Genomic DNA, 21,831 nt, shown 5'->3' on the forward strand with positions numbered 1-21,831 from the left:
TGTGATTTTCAAACACAACAGTCTCTAGAATTGTCTCCAAATGGTGCCAAAAACAATAAACATCTAGTGTGTGGCAGTTCTGTGGATGGAAACGCCTTGTTGATGAGAGAGGTCAGCAGAGAAAGACAAGACTGGTTCACACTGACAAAGTGTACAGTAACTCCAATAACGCTCTGTACAATTGTGGTGAGAAGAATAGCATCTCAGAATATTTTCTGTGTGATAATAATATTCTGAGATGCAGGTTGTCGCTGTTTTGTTGGCACGAGGGGGACCTACACAATATTAGGCTGGTAGTTTTAATGTTGTGGCTGATAAAAAAACAAAATACTTTTAAGCCATTTTAGAGAAAATTAATAATTATTGAGCTCATTATAGTCAACAGGCTGAAAAATACTGAGATATAATGTTTGTAACATATCCCTAAATAATCCCTAAAGTTAAGTGAGCAAGGCAGCCTATTTTTTATGCTGGACTTAAACTCTGGGAGAGTGAAGTTATAAGAATCTCTAACCGCTAAAATGATATCCTCATTCACCGTGAATATTCAGTGTAGCCAAAGCACTGCCCACACAGAGGACACAGAGGAAAGCAATTTCCTACTGGTCAATACGTTGAATTTGTGTGTGAAGTTTATCAATTTGAAACAACAAACATCCATCCATCGTCAACCGCTTATCCTGTGTACAGGGTCGCGGGGGGCTGGAGCCTATCCCAGCTAACATTGGGCGAAAGGCGGGGGACACCCTGGACAGGTCGCCAATCCATCGCAGGGCCACACATAGACAGACATACACTCACACTCACCTCCACATCCACATCCACATCCACATCCACACCTAGGGCAATTTTTTTGGAGACACCAATTAACCTAGCCTGCATGTCTTTTGGATGGTGGGAGGAAGCCGGAGTACCCGGAGAGAACCCACGCAGACACGGGGAGAACATGCAAACTCCACACAGAAAGGCCGGGGCAACCAGGGTTTGAACCCACGACCTTCTTGCTGTGAGGTGACAGTGCTAACCGCTGCACCACCGTGCCGCCCTTGAAACAACAAACAAAATTTCGAAATTCCTGATAGTGTGGATTTTTGCACATGGAATTTCACAGGGTGGTTTGATTAGCATGCTGATGGCATATTGAACTTTAGCAGTTAGGCAGTTTTCATATTAAAGCCCCTTGAAAACTTTAAAATGTATCCCCTTTAAAGCATCACTGTTACACCTATATGCATTCAGACCCACATCTTAGGCAGGGGAGTCTGAACAGGGGAACTGGCATGCTAATGTTCCATATGTGAGCTGGTGGACACTGACCAGAGCCATGAAGTGGTGTGAGGAACTAACAAGGCTTCATGGTGGTGATTTGTGATCTGATCGAGCTCACAAGCAATTTCTTTTTGTTCTGTGGAACATGAGGGGATGATATGTGGTGCATTGGAGAAAAATAGCCACCAATATGGGCCGTGGGAGGGATGTGGGCAGCAAGCATTTATAACAAGGCTGGCAAACACCACACACAAACATTTACACACACTAAATCTTGTAAGAGGGTTGCCACCAGAATGTTCTGTGGTCTATAGAGAGAGGATAGACACCCCCCCACCAAAAAAAAAAAAAAAGACAGAGGAAAGATGTAGAGCAAATGAGAAAATAGAGGCAAAAGAATTGGAGAGAGAGAGAGAGAGAGCGAGAGAGAGAGAGAGAAAGTGTTTATGTGAGGTTGAGGTGTAGGTGGAGATGGGGTGATCAGGGATAGTGGCGCCAGGGACCCGAGTGCTCAGAGGAATGAAATGCTTGAGTGAGGAAAAAAAAGCACCTTCAGGCTTGCAGAGGAGATTGAGAGCACATTACGTTTTCCAGGAACATAATGGAGGCCAGCCAGCAGATGTCTGCAAGCGAAAAAGTGTGTGCATGTTTGTGTGTGCAGGCCACTGGTGGCAAGGGTAAAACATAGTGGCTAACAGCAGGGATTGTGGTCTGGGGAAGGTAGAAAATCATTAGTGGAGCACCAGGGCCAGAGGCAGGGGCTGTAGCTGCAGAGCAGGTGCCTGGCCCTGAAACAGATGCTGCTTGTAAGAACTTAATGTCCTCACAGAGGGGAGCTCAGCGGCGCTGGGAAGGCCTATGACAGCTTATTAAAGGCCTCCGGCTGACAAGTGCTTGTAAGCTTGGGTTTCAAGGCTCTGAGCTCAGGGCTTGTGCTTGGGTGGTGGTTTGGATGGTGGAGAAGAGACTCCTCTGGCTTGATGTGTCTGAAAGCCTTTCCTTAATATCCAGGTAGAACACGTCCTGATGAGGCTTGCGACACTTATGAGACACATCAATCTCATGGAAAGGACACTGAAACGAAGCCAGGGATCACTCACATCAATAGAACCCCAGCCACGCTCTAAAATATGGGCGCACATACACACACTTTACAATTAAGGGCACCTACACACTAGAGTTTACATTGCGTAAGAGAACGTTGCAGATCCATTGATTTCAAAGGGAATGGTGCTTCTTAAAGATGTAGAAGGAAAAACGCAAGGGAAAAAGAGCTGAAAACATTCAACTGTTGCAGTGGGCAATAATGCACTCTGATGTAGGCATCCATTGACCAATCACGCAGCTCCAGTTGTTCTTTCGGGAATCCAATTAGCTTGTTTTCAAACTGATAAAGCTCTTTCCGTTGCCTCGAAACAAATTTTATAAATTGATTAAACACTCCATTAGAGTGTGTAGGGGACCTATCACAGTGTCTAAATGGGACATTATAATCAGTGAAGTCGCTCCCATTATAATCACTGAAGCGGTCTAAACTGAAAAATGTCTGTCGGTTACAGTGCGTCACAATGCACCTTTTCTCTATTTTGAGCCCAGTCAGACTCAATCAAAATTATTTTCATTGAAAATCTAATTTGTGTGAGTTAAAGGTAGAATTAAAGAAATTAATACATAATAAAAACAACAGTAATTTAGAGTGCGGATAGTCCCTTCAATGCATTACGAAAGGCAAATGGATCGACCCACACAAAAAATATAAAAGCAATATAGACGATAGAGCCCGGTGTAAAAATAACTGTTAAATTAAAGGTAGAACCATAAATCGGTTTTACAGATTATTCGGTGCCAATAGTTGCCGGTTTTAGGCAAAAATCTATGCTGCTAGTTGCAGATTGTTTTTTAAATTCCCTGTGCTTCTTTGGTAATTACGTTTTTTTGTGAGGTCATTAGGGTTGCGCAGTTTACCGGTACTAATTAAGTATCGTGATACCAAAATGTAACGGTATGATATGATATTATTGCTAATTTCTAGATTCTATTATAGTATGCTGTCATTAGCAAAATTATATGAGACGTGACAAATTTGAGCTGAAATCAATGACAATTTGAAAATAAATTAAAAAACCTCTGGTGATCAATAAACAGCAGAAGGATGTAATTTAATGAAATAATATACTGTACAGTCACATGCACTGTACGCAACAGGCAAAATGAAGGCAATTAATCCCACTGCCTCCTGACCATAATACGGAAAATCCTGAGAAATGCGAGCTTGTAGTACCACCTGTTTACTCCAGAGGGCAGTAAGTGGCATTTCAGATGTGTGGCAATGCGTAGTTTAAACAGTGAAGAAAACACTTCAGTAGGCAGAACAACACAAACATGCTTTAAGTTCTTGCATTCAAAACACTTGAAGGAGCGCAAATGCGAACTAAGGGATCTCAAGATGTGTTTCAAGATTGAGTATTAAACTATATTTAACTTGAAACAGTGACCTAAACATTTTATGTTTATGAGGCAATGCACCCGAGACACTACACAAGCATATCTGACGAAGGTGTAAATTGACAGGCTTTTAAACAAGCCCTCATAATAAATCTAATATATATATATATCCATTCATCCATCCATCTTCAACTGCTTATCCGAAGTCGGGTCGCGGGGGCAGCTGCTCCAGCAGGGGGCCCCAAACTTCCCTATTCTGAGCCACATTAACCAGCTCTGACTGGGGGACCCAGAGGCGTTCCCAGGCCAGTGTGGAGATGTAATCTCTCCACCTAATCCTGGGTCTTCCCCGAGGCCTCCTCCCAGCTGGACGTGCCTGAAACACCTCCCTAGGGAGGCGGCCAGGGGGCATCCTTAACAGATGCCAAAACCACCTCAACTGACTCCTTTCGACGCAAAGGAGCAGCGGCTCTACTCCGAGCTCCTCACGGATGACTGAGCTCCTTACCTTATCTCTAAGGGAGAAGCCCGCCACCCTTCTGAGGAAGCCCATTTAGGCCGCTTGTACTCATGACCTAGTTCTTTCGGTCATGACCCAGCCTTCATGACCATAGCTGAGGGTAGGAAAAAAATTGGACCGGTAGATCGAGAGCTTTGCCTTTCGGCTCAGCTCTCTTTTCGTGACAACGGTGCGATAGAGCGAGTGCAATACCGCCCCCGCTGCCCCGATTCTCCGGCCAACCTCCCGCTCCATTGTCCCCTCACTCGTGAACAAGACCCCGAGGTACTTTAATTCCTTCAATACCTCCTTCCCTACCTGGAGTACACACTCCATATATACATATATATACAATTTTAAAATATTTAAAAATAACTATGTATAATTATAGATTGATATAAATATGTATAATCTTTATATACTGAATTATTGTTATATGAGGGGCTTTCTCAGCAAATATTTGTATATGCGATTAAATGCGATTAATTATTCGGGACACCATGTAATTAATTTGATTAAAAAATGTAATCGATTGACAGCCCTAATAATTATGTGTAATCAAAATCACAAACACAATCAGCCTTGTGCCACAGGTAATCAGATTGTTTCATTAATACTGTGAAGCTCTGTTGTGCAGCATTTTATTTTACCAAAAAATATTGATTATTATATTTTATTTGATTAAAACTGTATGTATCAATTTGTTTAAACACCATTTGATCATAGTGTTTAATTAAAACATGCAACATGGTGTAACGATTAATGAGGGGAAAGGAGGAAGCTGGGACTGGGTTGACAAAGCACATAAACATTTATTGTCAAAGACTTTTCAGCATTCCACAATAAGACTTTCAGTCGGACATTCAACATATGCGCTGCTTTTCAGTACCCATGCTTCTGACACATAGACAGCTTCACACGTCTCTCTCTCCAGTCTGCTGCTGTCTCTTCTCCTTAAGTACTCCCGCCACCCCTCACTGGAACATGAGACCAGTGTGGCACGCAGGTGAAAGTCATTCGCCACTTATCTTCCTGGACTCGCTCTGCCCAGACGCTGCTCGGCTCCGCCCTGCTCACCACATACCCCCATCGCCAAACTCAGGTAGGGGATTTCTCCAGCCTGTGACCCCATATCTATGGATGGAGCATCAACTGGTCATACCGGTCTCTGGATCCAACCTGTGCATGCCTGGGAGGGGAAACAGGATGAAAGAAGAGAAAGGGGGGTGACAAGATGGAGAAAACAAGTAGAGAGGGGAGAGAAAGAAAGAGGAGCTCGCCGGCCCCTGATACGCTGTAGAGTGGTCCTCAGCCTGCTGTCCTGCTTCTGTCTGTGACACCGGTGATGGCACTGGACCCCATAGCCTTCGAACACTCCCTGGGCATCGCAACCCCCAGTCAGCGGCGAGGACTGCGGATGGCGCATCCTTCCTCCTTCCTGGGTTTCGGCACCAGTGTAACAATTAACGAGGGTGTGGCAGGGTGGAGGGCGGGGCCGGGTCGTGATTCTACATACCAGGTCCCTTATCAGGCTAATCAAGCCTCCGAGAGGGATAAAGGTCGACTGCGGAAGATTGTACGGGAGAGAGAGATAGTTTACGGACATGTCCGTCGTATGTGTTTGTCTTCTGTTTAAGTTTTATATTAAACCATTATTTATATTAAAAAGCCGGTTCTCGCCGCCTCCTTTCCATTGACTGCTTTACACTGGTGCCGAAATCCAGGAAGGAAGAGGGATTCTCACCACTTCCGTCCACCCCAACGGAGCAGCCACGACCATCTGCTGGGGGACGAGGAGCCCGGCCGAATGGAAGCGGACAACGGCTGCCGAGCGCGAGGGGAGAAGGGGCTCCTAACCGACCGCCTGGAGCGGTCAGGGCCGCTGCCAGGGGCGGGGGAGACCCCTTCTGTTCCCCAAGAATGCGCCGGGGCGTTCCATCCGCCAGGGGCTGGAGATCTGCCTCCAATCCGCCCAGAGAGGCGCGGCTGTCATCCGTTAGAGGGTGGAGGAGTGGCAGAGGAACAAGCTATGGCGTATCGGAGAACTGGCAAGGGGGTACTACACTTTTTGGGGGGTACTACACTGTTACAGGAAGTACCCCCCCTATTTATTTATTTATGTTTCCCTCCCCTCGTCCCCTCCCTCGTCCAGGAAGACTGGGATGACCTGCCGGCAGACGGGGCAAAAAGGCACGCCCCTCCCCAGGGAAAGGGGGTGTACGTCATGCCGGGGGCTACCCTGCCAGAGAGAACGAGGGAGGAATGTGGCAGGGCGGAGTGCAGGGCCGGGTCGTGATTCTACACCCTTATCAGGCTAATCAAGCCTCCGAGAGGGATTAAGGTCGACTGCGGAGGATTGTGTGGGAGAGAGAGATAGTTTACGGACATGTTCATCATGTGTGTGTTTGTCTTCTGTTTAAGTTTTATATTAAACCATTATTTATATTGAAAAGCTGGTTCTCGCCTCCTCCATTCCATTGACTGCTTTACAGAGGGGAAAGGAGGAAGCTGGCAAAGCACATAGACATTTATTGTCGAAGACTTTTCAGCATTCCACAATAAGAATTTTCAGACGAACATTTAACATATGGGCTACTATTCAGCACCCCCGCTTCTGACACGCAGACCCACACAGACAGCTTCATGCGTCTCTCTCCCATCTGCCACTGTCACTTCTCCTTAAGTACTTCCGCCGTCCCTCGCTGGAACGCGAGACCAGTGTGACATGCAGGTGAAAGTCATTCGCCACTTATCTTCATGGCCTCGCTATACCCAGACACCACTCGGCTCCGCCCTGCTCGCACACGTGGAATCCAGAAAATTTCTACGGAAAAAGCATTATTTGTAACTGTAAGACTTTAATCAAGTCATTTTCTGTGTAATTTAATCAGAAATCTGATGCTTTTTATTTGCTGATTATAGTATCAATTTAGTATCGATACCAGGGCTGGTATCGTAGTGAAGCCAAAATGTTGGTATAGGAGCAACCCTTGAGGGCATGCAAAGAAAAATTTTACTGCATGGAAACGTCCCTTGTTAGCACATACATTCTGTCTCAAACTTCATATATTGTGAATAATAATAATATTATAAGCTATAAAAAGCTTGATTGGGTAAATATTATATAAGTCCTTGCTGTGTTGCAAGCTTGTTTAGTGTTAAAAGTCCATGCTATGCACCCAATGTTCTTTTTTTAATTAATATTATTGGTTAAAAAATAAATGTTGTAATCTGGCCTTGGTCTATGTCTGTGCCAGCTAAGAAAATGCTGTAACATTCTATCAGTCGATTTTAAAAACTATTAGCTGATTAATAGTTTTCAGCCTTTTCCACCACCTTAGTTATCGGTATCTGCAAAATCCATTGATCAACCTCTAGTGTGAATGTTTTGCTATGAATTTGATTTGTTATAAATTTAACTTCTGACCATTATATTAAAGCCAACTTGTGACGTTTCTGGTCACAGTTATACCATTTTTTTTTATGTGGTACTATGTATAAATGTATGAATATTGTATAAAAAAGACATAACAGTTTCAAATAAGATGAAAGTGAGTAAATTATGGCAGATTTTCATTTCTGGGTGAACTATTCCTTTATATTATCTTTTGATTCTATCCATATTTATACACCGTTTCAATACTAACATTAACATCAAGTCATTTCTTATATCAATGGAATTTCATTAGAAAAGTTGGATGCATAGTATTCCCCAATTGTACGGTTGTTGAAATCTAGCAGTGAGTTTGGTCTAGAACACCAAAGGGCTATCAATGAATATACATAATATATATCTAAGGCAGTAATATATGTAACTGAGGACTAATCTGCAACAAAGCACAGGCAGTGGAAGATGGTATAAAGTAATCCATTCTCCACCACTGACACAATCTTGTACGCCATGGAAAATATTACACATAAAAAGGTTCTATAAATATAAATCAAGCTGGAAAGAAAACTAGTTTGGTCTGCAGAAAGCAATATGACTGATTTCAGCACCACAAATTGCTCCTATAACAGTACATGCACTTACAGTATGAGTGTTATATACACTAGTGGTTTTCAACTAGAGGGTCGAAGATCTGTTCTGATAGGGTCGTGGACAGCAGGGAAAACAATGCTGAATGCAAATAATAAAAGGCAACTAATCATATAATCATGCATAATTGAGTAAAATTAATATGGATCAGACTCTACAGTGTTTTGAGACAATACTATTGTGTCACAAGCGTTCATTCTTAAATCATGCACAAAACTATGCACAGTAAAAGAAAACATGGCCTATATTGAATAGGGTTTAGTATTGTGTTGGATTGTCACTTGGATGTCCAATGTAAAATCTGGGCCCTAAAGCAAAACCACCTGAGAGCCACTGCACATCACTTCCATAGAAATTAAACGATATAGCTCAACAATTTTTAAATGGATAAATTACTCAAAAATAACAAAATTGTAATTTACCCAACCTCATGTTTCAAAGATATATTACTTTTTTCCATGGACCATGGGAGGAGATGTGCAGAATGACAGCCTCTGTCACCATTCACTTCCAAGATGCAGCAATGAAAGTGAAAGGTGACTGAGACTAACACACTAACATCTCCTGTGTGCCACAGAAGACAAAGTCATATGGGTTCGGAACAACAAGAGGGATAGTAAATCATGGCAGAATTTTCATTTCTGGGTGAACTATCCCTTTAATTTTAAACAGGCTATAGTGCAGATTCCGCTCCACCTGAACCAAAACAATGCCTCACTGCAGATATTTAAAGTTCTTATTCGGTCTCAGTGAAAAAAAATTGCATATTAAAATCTATGCAACTTTGATTTGTGCCTTTGTAAGATGTAAATGACTTTTCCTCCAACAGCGCTGTGTCCAGACAGAGCTGCATTAACCCAGTGTGTCTTACGCTCCAGGGTTCAGAGAAAGGGCCATGCTCTCTGATTAAATACCCAACAGTATGGAGCTGCAATCACACATTTATGTACTGCTGCACAATTTCCTACTTACTCTCAAACAATCAACGAGCCCACCCCCTGTTCCACACTGTATAAGGGGGAGAGAACAACATAGAGATGGGGAAAGAGAGAGCGATCAAGATAAATAGGAGGAAGAGAGAGAGAGAGTGACAGACAGACAAACTGAGAGAGACCCTGCAATAGAGAGAGCATAAGAGAGCGTGTGGCAAACAGTGTGATTAAATGATATTGCCTTGCATTAGTTCAAACAGAGGTTAGCTGCCAGGAGGCAGCAGACTGTTATTAGCTTCATATGTGTGTTTGTGTGTGAGGGGCTTGTTTAGAGCCTCTGCAGGAGCACAATGGCTTTGTGTCCTGTTTGAGGGGAAACGTCACGGGTTACTTAACTGTAACCCCTGTTCCCTGATAAAAGCGGAACGAGATGCTGCGCTGAGTTAGCGCTTTGGGAACAACTTTAGGTGTGACCAGCTGTGAAAATGTGTGCAACACGTCAATAAAATTGACCGGAATTTATAGCCTCTGCCGGCGACATCATTGGATGCACCTGTAGCAGGGCTATAAATAGATGCGTCACAGGTGCATCGTCAGGTATTTTGTCTGAAGAGGAGTCCTGGGGCATCCCAGTGCGGCAATGAAGCGCAGCATTTCGTTCCGCTTTTATCAGGGAACAGGGGTTACAGTTAAGTAACCAAAGACGTTCCCTGTCAAAAAGCTACACTTATGATGCGGCACTGAGTTAGCGCTTTGGGAACAAGAATACCCATGCCGCCGCACTGTGGATGTCCAGACACCTTACAGTTTTGTAGTGTACTCACAAGAGCGCGAGAGGTCTCAGACATGAGCTTGTGATGTTGACTCAAGGACATAAGAGCCCGGAGTGGCATGAATATCCAAACTATAAAATCTTATGAATGTGTGGGGAGAGGACCAGCCTGCCGTATCACAAACATGCTGCAGAGGGACACCTCTAGCCAAGGCTTTAGAGGAGGCAACCCCTCTGGTAGAGTGAGCCCTGATACCTACTGGCAAAGCTTGAACGCGTGCCTCGTAGGCCAGGGCAATAGCATCTCCAACCCAATGCACCATAGTCTGTTTGGTGGGGCTGCCCCCCTGTTGAGGCCCCCATGGCAAACTAATAGTTTCCCTGACTTACGCCACAAGCTAGTGCAGTGGACATAAGTCTGAAGGGCACGGACTGGACAAAGTCTGTGAAGTCTTTCCTGCTCCAGCGTTGTAAACGGCGGGGAGCAGAAGGCTTCGAGAGTGACCGGATGTAAAGTCAAGAAAGGAACCTTGGGCAGGTAGTCAGGGTGAGGGTGCAATATTGCTTTTGCCATTCCTGGGCTAAAATCTAAGCAGGATGGCAAGACAGACAGAGCCTGTAGATCCCCAATTCTTTTTAGAGAAGTAATTGCCATAAGAAAAAACAACTTGAGAGTCAGACGTTTATCAGACGCTGAATCTAGAGGTTTGAAGGGGGTCTCAACCAGACCCTCAAGGTCTATTGCTAAGTCCCATGAAGGGGTCCTGGTCCTAGCAGCAGGCCTCAGTCGCATAGCTCCACGAATGAAGCGAGCGAGTAGAGGATGTCTCCCCAACGGCACCCCGTCAATCTAAGAAAATATCCCTGTGCTAAACTGCCAGTTCTTGAGACTGTGCTAGTATCAGCCAGTCGTCTATGTAATTCAGAATGTGGATGCCCCGGAGTCGCAAAGGAGCCAGTGCTGCAGCCATGCATTTTGTGAATGTGCGGGGTGATAGGGCTAGGCCAAACGGAAGAACCCGATATTGGAAGGCTTTGCCCCCGAAAGCGAACCTCAGGAACTTCCTGTGCTGTGGCAAAATTTCCATAATGACCGTCTTGATAGTTAGCATCTTGAAATTGAACGCCCTGACTGAGCAATTCAAGCCTCGAAGATCTAAGATCGGACGCAACACCCCACCCTTCTTGGGAACCAGGAAGTATTTGCTGTAATAACCTGACTCTATCTCTGGATGGGGAACACATTCTATGGCCCCTTTGATCAAGAGATTTTGCAGTTCTTTCCACAGTACACATGCCTGCTCCGGTTTCACGGTAGTGTAAACCACGCTGTTGAATTGAACTGTCGAATTGAATTCTGTAGCCTTTTTCTAATGTTCTTAGGACCCACATAGAAATAACTAGCAGAAGTTTCCACGCTGCCAGGTTCCCTGAGATGGGTATTCATTTTGACACTTCCTGTTGAGGGGATGTCGAGTGTTCCGCGTCCTGGACTAAGGTAGGAAGCAACGGTACACCCAACATTACGCTGGAAACCTCTAAATCCCGAAACACAAGAGACGGCGGGAATTGAGAGGTTTCGTGGGGGTGCCGGGAGGGTTGAAGTGGATGATACACACACCCCGTCCCGAGGGGGGCTACCTCCACAAGGCTTGGCGCAAAACCATCAGGGTTTTCTCCTCTTAGAAATTACTCCCCTGAGGTCTTGCTTTGGGGGCTGCTGAGGGCGACGAACCTGTCCCCAGTCTTTACGAGGGGGAGCACGACTCGCCACGCTTTTTCTCTGAGCCTCCCTTCTAGAAGGATCGGGGCGGGTCTGGGTGACCAATGGCAGGCTAACATTAACCAATGGCATAGGCCGTCTTGCTTGGTGGCATGGAAAGATAGATACGTGGCTCGACGAAGCTCGGAGAAAGCCTTCTCATCCAGCGTGGTGCCTGCACTCAGGTCCTTCAGCAGATCAGCCTGGTATGCCTGTAACACTGCCATAGTATGCAGGGCAGCACCAGCCTGACCCGCTGCCAGATAAGCCTTCCCTACTAGCGTGGAGGTAGTCCTCCGCGGCTTTGTGTGGAGAGAGGGTCTTTTTAACGATGATGCAGAACACGGCAAGAGATAACCAACAAGTGTCACTTCAACCGGCGGCATCACCGAATACCCCCGTGTCTCAGCACCCACGATAGTCGAATATATCGACGTCGAGGGGACGTAGACACAGGAAGTATAAGGTTTCCTCCATGAACGAGAGAGCTCGTCACGGAGCTCATCAAAGAAAGGAAGGGACTGATGAGGCATTCCCTTCCCCTGGCCACCAGACAGAAATCTGTCCTCCAACTTGGAGCGTTTGGGGGTCTCTTGTTCACGTGGCCAGTCTAATTGAAGCCTGGCCACCGCATGAGTAATCACCTCAAGTAAATCCTCCGATGATTTATTATCATGCCCGGAATGCTCGGAGGTGGGTAACTCAAAGTCTGCAGACTCAAGAGATTCAAGGTCCCCCTCATGAACTGAAGAGGCGCCGGAGCGCACTTCAGGATCACGGGAAGGACCAGCTGGATCTGGGGAGAGAGCGAGCAACAGGGACGGACCCATCTCTCGCTCCTTAGCCAGATCCATACAAGAGCCCCACGATTGAAGTGTCGGCGCTGATTCTCGGAAGCAAGCAAGACGAGTGCGAAGCATTTTGACTGAGAGCAGATCACAATGCTCGCACCCGAGTGATCTGAAGACAAAAGATCTGACGATGCACCTGTGACACATCTATTTATAGCCCTGCTACAGGTGCATCCAATGACGTCACCGGCAGAGGCTATAAATTCCGGTCAATTTTCATTGATGTGTTGCACACATATTCACAGCTGGTCACACCTAAAGTTGTTCCCAAAGCGCTAACTCAGCACAGCATCATAAGTGTAGCTTTTTGACAGGGAATGGCTCCTGCTCTCCAAACAACCATAACAAAGCTACCAGGAGATGGAGAGGTATCACACCAGTTGCCATTAGATGCCCCCTGATCTTTCCGTGGTCTGCATTTTAATATCTTGTGAGGCCTTGCTTGGGATCTCCTTGCTGGAAAAACACCACTCCCTTGCGTGTTATGTTTGCACCCTGCTTGTGTCATTTCCTCACTTCTCCCTTGCAATTTCTCAATAAAAGTGGCAAAAGTCAAAAATATTATTTTAAATAGTTTTAGGCTGGCAATGATGGTCTGTTACTGGAACAAGTTGTTTTTTGTTGCAGGTACACCAGCTTGATCAGTGGAGCCATGCTGATTAGCAGCTTAAATCAGACAGATAATCAGATTAACCAAAACAAATAGAAGGGTTCAAATGTCTGAGTCCACATTGAAAATCTGAGATTAAAAATTAAATTAAAGCCTGGCAATAACCAGAAAGGGCAGAGCATTTTGGACAATTTTAAACAAAGAAATGTTATGAAAAATATATAGCACATTTATATATTACCAAAAATCATATAATATGATTTTAGAAATGTTATATCACGAGATGATATATATATATATATATATACACTCACCTAAAGGATTATTAGGAACACCTGTTCAATTTCTCATTAATGCAATTATCTAATCAACCAATCACATGGCAGTTGCTTCAATGCATTTAGGGGTGTGGTCCTGGTCAAGACAATCTCCTGAACTCCAAACTGAATGTCACAATGGGAAAGAAAGGTGATTTAAGCAATTTTGAGCGTGGCATGGTTGTTGGTGCCAGATGGGCCGGTCTGAGTATTTCACAATCTGCTCAGTTACTGGGATTTTCACGCACAACCATTTCTAGGGTTTACAAAGAATGGTGTGAAAAGGGAAAACATCCAGTATGCGGCAGTCCTGTGAAAATGCCTTGTTGATGCTAGAGGTCAGAGGAGAATGGGCCGACTGATTCAAGCTGATAGAAGAGCAACTTTGCCTGAAATAACCACTCGTTACAACCGAGGTATGCAGCAAAGCATTTGTGAAGCCACAACACGCATAACCTTGAGGCGGATGGGCTACAACAGCAGAAGACCCCACCGGGTACCACTCATCTCCACTACAAATAGGAAAAAGAAGCTACAATTTGCAAGAGCTCACCAAAATTGGACAGTTGAAGACTGGAAAAATGTTGCCTGGTCTGATGAGTCTCGATTTCTGTTGAGACATTCAGATGGTAGAGTCAGAATTTGGCGTAAACAGACTGAGAACATGGATTCATCATGCCTTGTTACCACTGTGCAGGCTGGTGGTGGTGGTGTAATGGTGTGGGGGATGTTTTCTTGGCACACTTTAGGCCCCTTAGTGCCAACTGGGCATCGTTTAAATGCCACGGCCTACCTGAGCATTGTTTCTGACCATGTCCGTCCCTTTATGGCCACCATGTACCCATACTCTGATGGCTACTTCCAGCAGGATAATGCACCATTGGGATGTGGTGGAACGGGAGCTTCGTGCCCTGGATGTGCATCCCGCAAATCTCCATCAACTGCAAGATGCTATCCTATCAATATGGGCCAACATTTCTAAAGAATGCTTTCAGCACCTTGTTGAATCAATGCCACGTAGAATTAAGGCAGTTCTGAAGGCTGAAAGGGGTCAAACACAGTATTAGTATGGTGTTCCTAATAATCCTTTAGGTGAGTGTATGTATATATATATATATATATATATATATATATATATATATATATATTATATATATACACAATATAGTCAAAGTTTTCTGGAAAATCAATAAAAATTGGTTTATATATGAAATAACCATATTTTAATGCCTATTTTTGGAAACTCTAGACTAGTCACTGAATTAAAAGGATAGTTAACCCAAAAAATTGTATTCTCTCATCATTTACTAACTCTCATGCCATCCCAGATGACTTCCTTTCATCAGCAGAACACATTTGAAGAAAAATATCTCATCTTAGTGTCACAGTCTGTCTCCCTCACGTTCTACAAGGACTCTTATTTTGAAGTTTTTTGTTGTGTAATGTTAGCCTGTTTAACTTTATTGTTTGTTCCACTCCAGCATTTGTTATTAAAGGATTTAAAGTATTTAGTCCTGCATCTCCTCTCTTCCTCTTCCACTCCACGTACCCAACGTTACACTCAGTATGTCCTTTTTATGCAGTTGGATGGTAACACGATTTTTGATGCTCCAAAAAGCCTAGACAATCAGCATCCATAAAGCCATCCATATGACTCCAGTGGTTAAATTAACGTTTTATAAAGCAATATCAGTGCTTTTGATGCAAAAAATTTAAATATTTAAGTACTTTTTAACTACAACTCATCGTGTCCGGTAAGCAACATTATGAATGTTCATGAGAGGGCTGAGGTCAAGCGGTCTTTCCAGTGATGGCATGGCAACGTTTCATTCTCCAACCTCTGTTGACATTGCCTACATGTGTACCACCACTTCTCCTGAGCTATCTGTCTCTCTGAGGCTTGTTGGTCCAGCCTCCTCCATTTCCTTGTACTCCTGGTCAGAGTATTCAGGTTCAAATAAATATGGCAGTGCAAAAAACTAGTATCTCCTCTTCTCTTCATCTTTGCTTAAATTTGCTTAAAAGGTTTATGGCATTTGGTCTGTACAGTATCACTCCTAATTAGTTGTAAACAGCGCTGCTCTTCTGGATGTGTTGTGCATGTATCACAACACATCCAGAGTCGTATGGATGATGTTATGATGGCTGATTGTCTGTGTTTTTGAAGCATTAAAAATCGTGTTACCATCCCCTACCATTATAAGGACCTACTGAGCTGAGATATTTTTCTAGGAAGTCTATCTACTTTTACAATACTACTTGTATAATTTTATCTTTATTTGGAACTGGACAAACAAAATAAAGATACAAAAATTTAAAATCAACCTTACCAAAATGCTAACACATTTCAGTTTGAAATGCTGTCAACCAATATAACTATTATTAGCTTATTATACATTTTCCTCAAGAAACTCAAGATCTTCCCGCAACAAAGAAAAAAATACATACAATAAGTAAAAAAAAATATCCAAGGAAAATAAACACTTCTTGCAGATTTTTTTTTGACCAAATTAAATGAACCGAATGGTCCAGAACCACCGGAGTCGCTTGGTGTCGCGAGCCCCAGACAACGGCGAAGACTCCTTGGACGGCGCTACCTTCCTCCTTCCTGGGTTGTCACCAGTGTAACAATTATGGAAAGGAGGAAGCTGGGGCCAGCTTGACAGAACACATAGACGTTTACTGTTGCACTTTCAGTCACACAATAACACTCTTCTTCACACTAAGTTATGCTTTTCAGCATCATGACACAAATTCTATTGGCTTTTCAACTCAACCCTCATAAACGGCTTCACACATATCTCTTTCCCGTCTGCCATTATCTCTTCTCCTTAAGTAGTCCTATCGCCCCTCGCTGGAACGCAGGTGAAAGTCAATTGCCAATTATCTTCCCAGCCTCGCTCTACCCAGCCGCTCGGCTCCGCCCTGCTCACCACAATACAGTATATATATATATATATATATATATATATATATATATAAATGTATTGTCAGGACATTAATAACGTGAAAAATTACTATAAAGATTTGATTTTTTTTTCCAAATCTTCTTAAACTACTTCAAAGATTTCGCATAAAAAAAATCCTCCATATGCAGCAATGACAGCTTTGCAGATCCTTGGCATTCTAGCTGTCAGTTTGTCCAGATACTCAGGTGACATTTCACCCCACATTTCCTGTAGCACTTTCCATAGGTGTCTTGTGGGCACTTCTCACACACCTTACAGTCTAGCTGATCCCACAAATGCTTAATGCGGTTAAGATCTATAACACTCTTCCAATTATCTGTTGTCCAATGTCTGTGTTTCTTTGCCCACACCCTTTTCATTTGCTTTCCATGTAAAAAGTGGCTTTTTCTTTGCAATTCTTCCCATAATGCCTGCACCCCTGAGTCTTCTCTTTACTGTTGTACATGAAACCGGTGTTGAGTGGGTAGAATTCAATGAAGCTGTCAGCTGAGGACATGTGTGGCCTTTATTTCTCAAACTAGAGACTCTGATGCACTTATCCTTTTCTTTAGTTGTACATCTGGTATTCCACATCTCTTTCTGTCTTTGTTAGAGCCAGATGTCCTTTGTATTAAATTTATTTTGGCAATTTAAAAAAATTATATAAACAAGGCTGTGAATTGATTAAACTTAAACTAATTAATCGCACAGTTCCCTGTCTGCTTTCGTGGAAGGGTCATGTTATCATGCCCATGAGAACATTGCAGTCATGGCTCCACGAGACACCAAGGCTGCTCCCCAACCTGGTCCGTCCTGGGCTGATGCTCAGCCGGCCGGGTCAGCAAGCTAAGCAGGCAATCTGGATGTGAACATGGGAACACTTCTGCTGGATCAGACCCGCGGACCTCCCAGCATGCTCCTTCAATACATAAGATAAAACCCGGCGGGTTTAATGTGTTGTTCATGGCTCGTGACGAGGACAAGCTTTCAGTCACAGCATCGGAGGGTGGGGTTCTGCTATCGGAAGCGGACGAATCTTCTGCACTACCGCCAATGGATGATAGACACACAATAAGGCAGACGCTTAGATGGCAGCCATGCTTGCCCGGGTGACTGCGAACATCGAGCTTATGTTTAACCCTGCCCTGAGCATTCGCGGCTGGATGATTGGTTTCTGGTGCCTTTCTTCCCGGTGCACTTCGATGTGGCCATCCACCAAAGGGCGCTTCGCATATCAGTTCTCAACGGTGAGGAAGCAGATCAAGGTGATTAAGCACATCCTGCCGTGGCATGACTCGGCCGCATTCAGGCTTCTGAAGTCCCGCACACCGTCTGCTTCTCGCCAGAGCCGTTCCCCTGCGGTGCCTGTATATGCATTCTCAATTATCTCGACGACTGGCTAATCCTAGCTCACTACCAAGATCTATTGCAGGCTTCAGATCAACCGGAAGAAGAGCAAGCTCTCCCCTGTGCAGAGCATTCTCTTTTCTGAAAACCTTCAGGCAGAAGGTAGCGGTGACAGTGAAACAATTTTAGAGGCTTCTGGAACATATGGCATTCTCAGTGGCAGTTCTCCCCCTTGGGTTGGTGCATATGAGACCGCGCACTGGCTACAGACTTGAGTCCCGGTGAGTGACCATCATGCCACAGTGGCGCAAGACTTTCAGCCCTTGGTCTTTCAATTGGCAGTTGTTCCCCTAGAGCAGGAGTCCTTTGAGGTCTGCAGATGTTGAAGTCTCTGTGAGCCACTCACCTTATGGGCATCCACAACCATTCAGCACATGCACTCTCATGGCAGGTAATGTAGTCCAGCTGATTTGGGAGAGATTCGGAGAGGCGCAGATAGACCTAATTGCCTCCCAATTGTCCTCTCAATGCCCCCTTTGGTACTACCTGTCCGAGACCCCCCTCAGCACGGATGCCTTGGCGCACAGATGGCCTCGAGGGCTATGCAAGTATGCATTTCCTCCTGTGAGCCTCATTGCACAGACTTTATGAAAAGTCAGGGTGGATGAGCAGCAAGCCCTGTTCGTTGCATACTGGCCTAACCAGATTTGGTTCTCGGATCTGATGCTCCTGGCAGTATCACCTCCCTTGCGATTTCCCCTTAGGCGGGACCTTCTCACTCAGCAGCAGGGCACACTCCAGCACCCATGTCCAGACCTCTGGAATCTCCATGTCAGGCTCCTGGATGGGACACAGAAGACCTAGTGGGTCTTCTGCCAGCGGTAGTAAATACGATCACTCAGGTCAGAGCCCCCTCTACGAGGCGACTGTACGCCTTGAAGTGGCGTCTCTTTGTGAACTAGTGTTCTTCCCATGGGGAAGATCCACAGAGATGTGCTGTCTTTCCTTCAGGAAGGGCTGGAGAGACTGCTGTCTCCCTCTACCCTGAAAGTGTACATGGCTGCAATAGCAGCATATCACAATACACTGGACGGGAGACACTCATGACAGCGCGACCTGATCAATGGGTTCTTCAAGGGCACGAGGAGGTTGAATCCTCCTAGACCGTGCCTGATTCCCTCTTGGGATTGCTCTGTGGTCCTACCTGCCCTACAGAGAGCCCCCTTTGAGCCCCTGGAGCAAGCTGAGCTCAGAACTTCGTCTCCTGGTGGCGCTCCCTTCCATCAAGAGGGTGGGGGACCTGCAGGTGCTCTCTGTCACCAGCTGAATGCCTGGAGTTCAGGCCAGCACACTCTCACGTGACCTTGAGACCCCGGTCCAGTTATGTGCCCAAAATTCCCACCACTCCCTTTTGGGACCAGGTGGTGAACCTGCAAGTGCTCCCTTCCGAGGAGGAAGACCCGTCCTTGTCATTGCTGTGTCCAGTTCGCACCCTGCGCATCTATCTAGACAGCACGCAGAGCTTTAGACACTCAGAGCAGCTCTTTGTCTGTTTTGGCGGGCAGCAGAAGGGGACAGCTGTCTCCAAGCAGAGGCTGGCCCATTGGATTGTGGATGCCATTTTCCTCACATACCAATCGCTCCCCTTGGGAGTCCGGGTGCACTCCACTAGGGGTGTTTCCAGTGTTTTTCTAGAATGTGCTCAGCGGGAGATTGCTTAACAGCAAATATCAGGAAAGGCCACTGCTGTAGACTCCTTGTGTAAGTGCCCCCCCCACCCTTTAACGGGACTAGGGAGACTAGGGAGAGTTTACCTAAACTCGCTGGAAGGTCACGACACAGTCGAGCGCTTGCTGTGTGACACGCAGACGCTGCCTGTGTCCACTCTTTCATACCTCGTGACATGGTTCAGCACCTGCGGTGTTTCCTATAGTAGCCCCTAGTGTCACTACATAGACACAACGTCGAGTGAGTGACAGACAATGTCTGGTGTAACCCCTGTTCCCTGATGGAGGGAACGAGATGTTGTGTCCCTCCTGCCACGGTGCTGAACTGGCCGCTGACATGGCCGGGACTCTCGGCATGGCCGGGCTCCTCGGCATAAATCTGAATAAATGATGCACACCATCTCCTTTTATACCCGTATGTCTATGCGGAGAGTGGCATACAAATTCCACTCGCCAATTCTCATTGACCTTTTCTATCTAAGCAAAGGTGATTGGGTCTCTCAAGATTGAACCCCTAGTGTCACTACATCGACACAAAACTTTGTTCACTCCATCAGGGAACAGGGGTTACACCAGTAACCCAGACGTTTTCTGTGATTAATCTTGATTCATCATGGTACTTTAAAAATAAACATTATAATCATAAATATATTTACTTCATACTTTGTCTCAAATAACTTTTTAACCGCAGGGTAGAACTTTGAAATTGGTTAGTTGTCATTTACAGGGCATTCAGTATACGAGTATTCAGACCATTACATTTTTTCACATTTTGTTATGTTGCAGTTATGTTATGCTAAAATTATTTTCTATGCTAAAAAAAGCACAAAAAAAATAATAATTTGATAACTGCAAATGTATTCAAAAGAAAAACACTTAAATATATAATTGACATAAGTATTCAGACCCTTTGCTATGACACTTAATATGTAATTTAGTTGCATCCCATTTCTCTTGATCATGAGACGTTTCAACACTTTGATTGGAGTCCATCTGTGGCAAATTCAATTGATTGGACATGATCTGGAAAGGCACACACCTGTCTTTATAAGGTCTCACAGCTGAAAATGCATATCAGAGCAAAAACCAAGCCATAATACCAAAGGAACTGCCTGCACTGTTCAGAGACATTATTGTGTCGAGGCACAGATCAGGGGAAGGCTACAAAAATGTTTTGGCTGCATTGAAGGTTCCCAAGAGCACAGTGGCCTTCGTAATCATGCTGTGGGGGTGTTTTTTTTAGCGGCAGGGACTGTTCAGGGTTGAAGGAAAGCTGAACACAGCAAAATACAGCGATATCCTTATTGAAAATCTGGTTCAGAGCATTCAGTACCTCAGACTGGGCCAAAGGTTCACCTTCCAACAGGATAATGACCCTAAGCACACAGAAAAGACAAAGCCAGAGTGGTTTTGGGACAACTCTGTGAATGTCCTTGAGTGGCCTATCCAGAGCCCGGACTTGAACCCAATCAAAAAACTGTGGAGAGACATGAAAATGGCTGTCCATCGACGGTCCCCATCCAACCTGACAGAGCCTGAGAGGATCTGCAGTGAAGAATGGCAGAAAATCCCCAAATCCAGGTGTGCAATGCTTGTTGCGTCATACCCTAAAATACTTGAGGCTGTAATCGCTGCCAAAGGTGCTTCAACTAAGTACTGAGTTAAGGGTGTGAATAATTATGTTAATGTGATATTTCAGTTTTTTCTTTTTAATAAATTATCAGTTATCAAAAATCTGTTTTTTGCTTTATCATTATGGGGTATGGAGTGTAGATTGATGTGGAAAAAATCAATCTAATAATTTAAAGCATTTTAGCATTAGGCTGCAACATAACAATATGTGGTAAATATTAAGGGGTCTGAATACTTTCTGAATGCACTGTATTTTAATTATTTTAATAAGTACATGTTAAAGTAAAAAATAAAAATGTTAATAGAGTTAATTAGACACATTTCTAACTATATACATTTTTGATAAAATATAGTTTTACATGCCATACAATCAGTGGAAAAGCTGTAATTAAAGGTTGGGCATAATCTTCTGCCGTGGTCCAGTGAACTTTTTTTTAATAATAGGACCACATGAGCAGATTAAATTCATATCAAGCTTTATTGGTAAGATAAACTTAAAGGAATGTTCTGGGTTCAATATAAGTTATGCTAAATCAACAGCATTTGTGGCATAATGTTGATTATCACTAAAATTTATTTTGACACATTCCTCCTATTCTTGAAAAAAAGCAAAAATCGAGGTTACAGTGAGGTCCTTGCCATGGAAGTGAATGGCACGCCACATGTGATGAATAAGTGTGC

General features: G+C 44.4%; 1 protein-coding gene across 2 annotated transcripts in view; it reads right to left on the minus strand.

The window, feature by feature from the left end:
- LOC127649170 (dihydropyrimidine dehydrogenase [NADP(+)]) overlaps positions 1–21,831 on the minus strand; it is a 293,316-nt gene that overhangs the window by 72,053 nt on the left and 199,432 nt on the right. The gene's annotated exons all lie outside the window — the stretch shown is intronic.

Source organism: Xyrauchen texanus, chromosome 9, assembly GCF_025860055.1.
Source record: "Xyrauchen texanus isolate HMW12.3.18 chromosome 9, RBS_HiC_50CHRs, whole genome shotgun sequence".
In the NCBI taxonomy this organism is placed as follows: domain Eukaryota; kingdom Metazoa; phylum Chordata; class Actinopteri; order Cypriniformes; family Catostomidae; genus Xyrauchen; species Xyrauchen texanus.